The sequence below is a fragment of the Varroa jacobsoni genome, unplaced genomic scaffold (assembly GCF_002532875.2).
Source record: "Varroa jacobsoni isolate VJ856 unplaced genomic scaffold, vjacob_1.0 contig01760, whole genome shotgun sequence".
Taxonomy (NCBI): domain Eukaryota; kingdom Metazoa; phylum Arthropoda; class Arachnida; order Mesostigmata; family Varroidae; genus Varroa; species Varroa jacobsoni.
The window spans coordinates 11,978-20,125 of NW_019214685.1; the positions used below are offsets into that span (position 1 = coordinate 11,978).

General features: G+C 39.0%; 1 long non-coding RNA gene across 1 annotated transcript; it reads left to right on the top strand.

Moving 5' to 3' along the window:
• Window positions 1-3,037: 3,037 nt before the first annotated feature.
• Window positions 3,038-7,664, top strand: LOC111272187 (uncharacterized). The gene is made up of 2 exons (XR_002687368.2): window positions 3,038-3,349; window positions 7,505-7,664. It is a non-coding gene; the product is annotated as an uncharacterized LOC111272187 (long non-coding RNA).
• The last annotated feature ends 484 nt before the right edge of the window (window positions 7,665-8,148 follow it).

Below are 8,148 nucleotides of genomic sequence, written 5' to 3' on the forward strand. Positions count from 1 at the left end.
AGTTAACAGTAGCAAAATCGACGATTCAAGTGAGATTGACGAACTTACGTAACTGAAAGTCTCTAACGGACCCGTCGAAAAACCTGACTGAAAGCAGGCTACTCAATGACGTTTTATTTTGCATAATTGCATTACTAAAGCCCCGGGGCTTTCTAAAAAGTGGTACTAAGGCTAGCACCAGAGGCCGTTTTGGTGCTTGGTGTCTGAAGTATAATAGATAAACAAATCTCTCTCATTAAGGATATCAGCCTAGGTTTCATTATATCGACTCTTAGATAATTAATTTCGGATGTTGTTAACTTTGTACTGCTGTAAGTTCAACACAGTTGTCGTTGTGGGCTTAGGATAAAAAAGCGACGTCAAACCAAATAATAATTTGCACCGTCTGAAAACCCAAAGAAATCATATCGACATATATGAAGCTGAGTAAATCTCTTTGGGATAAAGGAGTTTTTTTTATGTAAAGCAGAAATCTATGGTTCAAATATCTTTCTGTTTAAGGACACTGATTAGGAATCTAATGAGTCGTATACGCCATCTATGTACCTAATACGACCAATTGTTTGCACTACCAATTGCATTATCTATGTGCAAGTGTCAAAGAATCAAATCGTAACTGGAAGTGGAATTAAATTAGAAAAAAACACACAGCAGAGTAAGTCCCTTAAAATTAAAGTTCATTTAATTTTATGCATTAGATGAACTATGTTTAAAGCTAATAGGTTACGCTATAAAGTTCTCCGTGGATACTCACGACACTATGTAAATAGTATAAGACGCAGTTTATTCAATAGCTTTTGCGTCTGGTACACGATGAGGCGCTCTACAGAAAGCACAAAGTTTATTTCGTATCGTAAAAGGAAACTTTCGATGTAACAACTGTGACACAGCGTATATCTATACTAAATAAAGCTTCCTTTACCACGTTGATCAAAAGTCGTTTTGTCTGGTTTGAAACTCAATGATTTTAGCATCAGTTTCCGAAAATTCGGTTTGTCCTGAGATTTCATACATAGGTTTATAAGTGAGGTGTAATGCTCACGGGCAGATGTAGCGGGCATGAATTAAGATAAATGCGCACTTGAGAAGGTGATCGGCATCTACACCTCGACAACTGAAGTGTGTTCTACACAAAAACGTAAACAGAACAATTGACTCAAACCTAAGTTATACAAGGCTATTGACAATGTAGGCCAGCGTCATCCTTCAGTACCAGAAAATCCTCACTTAATTGTAGCGATAGAAATTTTAACCATGGTGCACTGCTGAAAAAATAACAGGGTAGTAAGCAAATTATCTGTGTGCGCTTGCTTACTTCTTCAACTCTGCCATTTTTTAATCTGTCGCTCCTTCGTATTATTTCGTAGACGTTTATCTTTTTTGTGATTGTTTTTTGCCTTCGATACGCAATCGTTATTCATTCTGAACTCTGCTGAGTGCTGTTATTATGTTAGGGTGTACCAGCAAAGCCGCGTTCAGAGAAAACATTTGATACGCTTGCTTTTACCTGAAGTTCATCCATTTTTTTTGTTCCAAGTGCTTGAGCCCAGTGGCGTCAGACGAGAGACCGAACCGAATTTACGGGCCCGGGCCAGTTAGAGTCGTTTTGCAGGCAGCGTTCGCCCCGGCTCTCCTATTCTGACTTGTCTTCAGCTATCCATATTGACCTTCTGTTAAGTACCTATCGCTTGGTCTCTTCTTGCCTTTGCGGGAACCTTTGCGGTTTAACTAGAAAGGCCAACATTCCTGCACCTACCTGTCCGGTTATATTTGGTAGTACCTCCTGCTTCGCATCCTTGTTTTATGTTATCGAATCAGAAAGTTCTAGTAGATTGCCTGCTAATGCGCTCAGTTTGGGTAGCAGTACAAGCACATAAAAGATAAATATAGAATTATACCGTGTTTGACAATGTGTCTTTCAGAATAAAGATAAACAGAAAATCTTCCAACGAAGTATTCAAGCAAATGCAACCGGAGCCCACAATTGTTTCTATACGTATCTATACAGAGACAGGCCTTCCCAGATAGTCGATATGTAGTCGATTTTAGCATAGCTTGGGTGGGTGTCCTCCTGAAGTTTGGATCAGCATTGACATTGTGACCCAGTTGGGCGGAAATCAGGCCGCATTTTTTCTGTGTCTTGGGTAAGTGTGCTTGTGCTTTCTGGTTGAAGAACATCTCAAGTACAGGGTAAACTATTGGTGTGCCATACAGACTTGGTTTGTCTGACTAAACGCACAATGTGCACTGGTCGGCTAATGATTCGGGTACTCGGGAGAGATTGACTTGGTAGCAATACATAGCAAAGCACGTTGAGCAACATCATAGGGAGAGGAATAAGCTGCCGGTGTACTAAATGAAGTGGGAAAACGCTGCGATCAACTTACGGAAACAAGAAAATTAGGAAAAAATGCCGGATCGCCTCCTGTATCTGGAATACTCAATTAAAGTATGATTTCGACGTAGTCATCTATAGCGGACTAACTGCCAACTTTCATTATATATATATCCCGGTTTGTGGTACGACATGAAACCAAGTTGAAACTGGGTAAAATAGGACGTTTGAGAAAATCCCATATTTTGTGAACGGCTTCAAAGCGCAGCTCAACGATTGCAATGAACGCAGTTTAACTGCCTTTAAGGTTGTTCCATTTCAGTCGATAATGGCAGTCGTATGGATGCGTGTATCGTTTACCTTTGAAAGTACCGGCAGCTGAACGTTTACCGGGATCGCCTGTCGAGCGATCCGTATCCCATAAAACATCGAACCAAATAAAATAAAGGATTGCAAAGATCTTTTCCCAAAGCAATAATAGAGCCTATATTCGAATGTGTTATATGTCGAAAAAGTCTCAATAATGCCACTAAAAATGTTACTCAACGAGAATTTTCAGAAGCTATTTTGAGTAGGAGTAGAAGGGTTCGGCTAAGCCTGCGCTTTATCGATGCGTAGCTAGAGCTAAATGGGCAGAAAGCCCGCGGCGTACACTAACAGTCATCGAATGCGTTTATTCTTAGCAGACCAGTTTCAGCCAAACAAAGTCAACAATGCGCCACCTTCGCACAAATAGCGCCCTGCACGAAAACCCCCTATGTACTATATCTACATTTTTCCGGACTAGCAGTCCACTTTTCTTGGGAATAATGTGTTCGGAAGGACAGAACATTAAGTCACAGTCCCACATGAATCAGACGGCATCTCGTATACATCGGGTTGTACTGACGGAATCAAGCTCAAGTAGCATTTCTCATCGTTGCCTATCTTCGCCGATATCAGCGCCATCTATGATTCTTTTTACGATTGGAGTCATCATCATTTTGACAGAGAGGAAGCTACGACGATACACAGGTATTTCTGAGAACGTCCACTGCGCGCTGGGGCCATTTCATTGGATACTATATGCGGCCATTACAAAGTGATATTCAGCAATAATTCTGGCTACTGCTAGGGCTCTTGTGACAATTACAAGATTGCCGCCACTACGACGGCTGGATGCGTGTATCTATTCTAATCTACCCTTGACTTTTCTAGCGGCCGACAGCTAGCGACAGTAGACTAGCGTTGATTAGTGTTTTTCTTCTGTCTCCAATTACGTGAACGATGGCTCCTCATCGACATTCCTTTCGATGGCTTCTGTTGCTATTATTCATGCTGCTGCTGGTATTCAGACTAGAGTCAATGTCGTAACAATTATTATGTGGTTCAGTCGAATGACAAGTCATGAATTAAACTACTAACGGGTAGCCTGTCCTGCGTTCCGACGGCCGTGGCGCTTTTCTGCGTTTTGTTTTAACGAAATTATTTGATATTAATAAATATTAATTTAATAACATCATGCGATTGTTTTGTGTAGTAAATTGAATATCAATTGAGAAAGAGTGAGCAAGAAGTAAGGTTGAAAGCGCTAAACGCTTACGGAGTCTTTTCGTTCAGTTGGCTTACAAATAACAAGTTCTGCACGACGTAGCAGCAAAAATAGGACTGGCTGATAGCAATCACCTTCGAATGAAAGCTCAAATGTAAAATAACTAAATGAATCCGCGTAGAACCGTAAGAAAACACTGACCGCTCCCCGTGTCATGTCAAGTTTTTACTAGTCAAGTAAACATATTGAAAAAAAAAACTATTGGAAGACGTAAACCAATCTACCACTTTTGCGTCACGAACAGGCCAAGGGTAAATTTATTTGCTAATTCAATTTTAACTTTATTACAATTTTTTATGTGGTCCAGACTCTAAAGGCAGACTAAGTTGGAACGTGAACATTTTTGTGAAAGCCGCCAAAAAATTGTATTTTTTTTATCTGTAGCATAACATCAGCGATAAAAGTCATATGTCCGATTCTGTCTAGTTTACCGTTTACCGGTCTATTGAAAGCGTAGAGGTAGCAAAACGGCGCAGCTACTTGTCAACGAGCCGGGTGCTGCTGTCAACATTTCAAATATTTAACTTTCTTCAGCGAGTTACCTGTGAGTTGTACTGTGACTTGTGTGATATCTTTAAGACGTTTGAAAGCGTTTTTAAGGATCTTCTGTCGTATTGGTGCGTCGGGTTCGCGCTCGAAAAATCTACTTATTTACGCAATTGATGCCGGCGCTATAATATGTTGCCATTTCAGAAGTACCACTACAGGGGGACTAAAATAGCTTGTAAATAGTTTTCGAAATAGAAAATTTGGATAGGCTTAATACGAGCTAATGCAACGAATTTCATCTTCATTCTTTTAATTTAATTGTTAATCAATTGCTAAGAACCACTGGGTGGAATATTCGCAAATATTTATTGTGTTAAAGTTTAGATATTCAAAGAACTTCCCTGCGGTCTCGCCTTAACGTTTATTGAATCGCCTCTCCGAAAAGTAGCACGCATGTTGGAATGGAAAAGGGCCGGTTTGTCCTATCTATGAAATGTTTATTGCCGCTGAAGTGGCATTACTTCTATTATTTTGTTTGCTTCTAGCAGTGAATGTGGACAGGCGAAAGTAATTTTCGATATATGACGTATATGTGTGTTTATAATTCCATCGCCTTTTACGAAACAAACACAGCCGTTTCATGCTCTAGATAGACATTTCGTTGAGACAGTGATTAATAAGTAAAACGTATTTAATAGATATTTGGAATCCCAAGCAACTCAACATTGGCCCGTACAAATCTTATAGATGATTGAGCCTAGAGAGCCTAAACAAAATGATTAGTGAATAGATTACCTTACCTAAATTTCCATATGCGCTCTGCCACTCGGCTTAGGCCCTGTTGTGCCTAAGAACAAGGCTGCAGGGAAACACTTAATTTATGTCACACGAATTTACAAAACAAGTGACAGGTCGCACAGGTGCAAAAAGAGGGACACCTTTTTATAAAACAAAAAAGTGCGACGTATCATCGCATTTCCTAGATAGGCGCGAAAGGGGCTTTCGCTATTGATTTTGTGTTGCCAACCCTTTAAATTCTTATCCGGCGTCTGCTTAAGAAGGCTCATGTGAAACATTAGCATTTGTTTGCGTGAGTGACGGCTCTTGACGTTACATTTTCTGGTTGTAGATCTCAGCACCCAATTGCTAAACATACCATGTCTCTTATTTTCGATTTTCTTTTTATTACTAGGCAAAGCTGAAATGAATTTTGAATGAAACACTGGGGACTAAAACATTGTTATAAACGAGCAGAAAAAAAAATATATCATACTTAAGAGTTTAACGAAATGAACGTTTTGTGGATAAAATCAATAAGAACCCCACAGTTATCGCATTTTTTTAACATTCTAAAATATTGTATTCCAAACATTTTGAGATACTTGTTTTGTATAGTATACTACAACTGTATGAGTTTTTTAATAAGTCTATGTTAATTGTTCACATATATTAATGTATATTAACGACTATGTGTCATGGTTTACGTTAATGAATAATATATTGATAAATCAATGGTCGCTTATTTCAACTAGATTGACTGTACGGAGTCATTTGCGGCCCTTGACCTGATGTTCAAATTCAGTTTTATAGCATTTCCATGAATATCGTCAGAGTAGTTTTAAAAAAAAGTTCACGCCATGCTTATGAACTAGTGCAAGTTCTGTTTTCATACGTCACCGATAGGTATGGGGACAATTTATTGTTTAGCGTAACTTCCTGATCGCTATTAACATATTCTGCACAATGTGTATGATTGGTTAAGAACAAGTTGAAATTTGCTGCTCAAGTATTAGCAACCTCTTTTCTGTTTCGATACATCTGCAAATGTTATTTTTATTTTGATTTTTGTTATTACCTAAGTGAGTTTTGCTAAATAAGTAAATAAAAAAAAATAAATTTTGTTATTATCTAAGTAAATGTTATTGGATTTGCCTTTTTGGTGTTTTTTTTCTTTCGGTACATGTGCAATATGACTGACACTTTTTAACGAGGCTCTATGTAGACTTTTGCCTGTGGCAAGTTGGTAAAAGTAAGTGATCTCTGAGATATAATATTGCGTTGTCGAAAAAAAGATGATGACCCTTTTTAAATCAATAATGAAAAAAGTATTTTTCGATTTTAAAATATTCAATATGCGCTATTTTCTAACATTTTTCTAAAAATACTACAGTTCCATCACTGACGAACTTCTGTGTATTCTGGTCGAAAAATTGTCACACGCCATTGGAACGCAAATAAAGGCATTATGTGAGTTGTACTAAAACCAAAATCAATGATGGTGCAAGATTCGGGCTAAACGATGAATGCACTCGTATTTCTTATTTAAGTTCTTTCTTTTTTCGTCAAGTAGCTAAAGTTGTGTGAGGTTTGACATTGTTCTAATAGAAGACAACGCCTTTTCTGCTCCCTAGTCCGTCTCGATTTCTTTCCAACAGCTTGTAGATATGTTAATTGTTGACAGTAGCTGTTCGAATCGATTGTCTTATCAAGCGACAAAACATATAAGGCGCGATTCCTTTCCATTCCTACCAAGTACCAAGAATGACGATCAGCCTGGCCTTTGCTAGAGATTGTGGGGTACATTTTTTTCATCACCAGCGAAAAACGGCTTCATTTTATTGCGTTTCGCAAACGGAAGTACGATCAAGTAAATACTTGTGCATCAATTCGTATGCCAGCCAATAATCGAGCTTCTTGCAGCCAGCTTCCTTTAAATAGTTTAAAACTGTGTGATGTTAGATGTTTAGGTCCATAGCGAGGTCATAGCTACTTACGTGTCGGCCTTGTTCAAACTTTCGCAATAATTCTATCGCTGTTTTCCAGCCACCACGAGAAGCATCTTTCACATGGAAATTTTCAGAACGAAAGCGACAAAACTCCTTTTGGGCCGGTTCTTCCGATAGCGCATTTTTATCATAGATAGCAGAATTTTTTTTACAAGCCCGAGTAGCTTTTGTGCCTTGATCGTAGTGGAATTGTAAGACATAGCGATTTTTTTTTTCAGAAATTTCACTCAGCCTCAAAACGCTATGTCTTCTAAGTCTGAATAGAGGCATTTCTGATAAATGTTAGTATGTGTTAAATATCAGCTTTCAGATGACAGCAACATCAACCCGACGCGACCCAGATTACCTGAGATGTGTGACTTCATGGAGGTGAATGGTCATACTTTTTCAATAACTCAATGCACATAACAAATTATAATAAAAGTTATAAATAAAAACCGAACCAAGAACACCTTGCAAAGTACGCTATAAATATTTATTTTCGTGTAAAACACAGGGAAATTCTAGCGAGTTCGCTAAATTAGTACTTAGCAGTACCGCAGCCCCTGAACAACTAAATTTGACCTATATCGCTATGACGAAAACATCACTAAAGCCGTTCCACTGGCTCTCTGTACTCAGCGGCTTTATACCGCCCCCTGATAGTCTGGTCGCGGCTTCTAAATTCAGAAGATTATAATAGCGGTAAACCAACACTTCCTCCCTCCAGACACAAAAATAGCGTTGATGTAGCCCCCGGAGTCGGCCAACAATATTGTACAAATGGATGTCATGCTTTCGCCATAGCAACCGTAATTTTCACTAGAAATGCTCACGACTATATTCCATTAGGTCACCTCCGCAGCCCGTGTGTTTTTCTTTCGCTCTTCGACTGCATACGCGTTTCTGCTGCTGTCGCTACCAGTGGACAGAAAGATAGCTGTACACCCCGATACCCGTTGCACAAT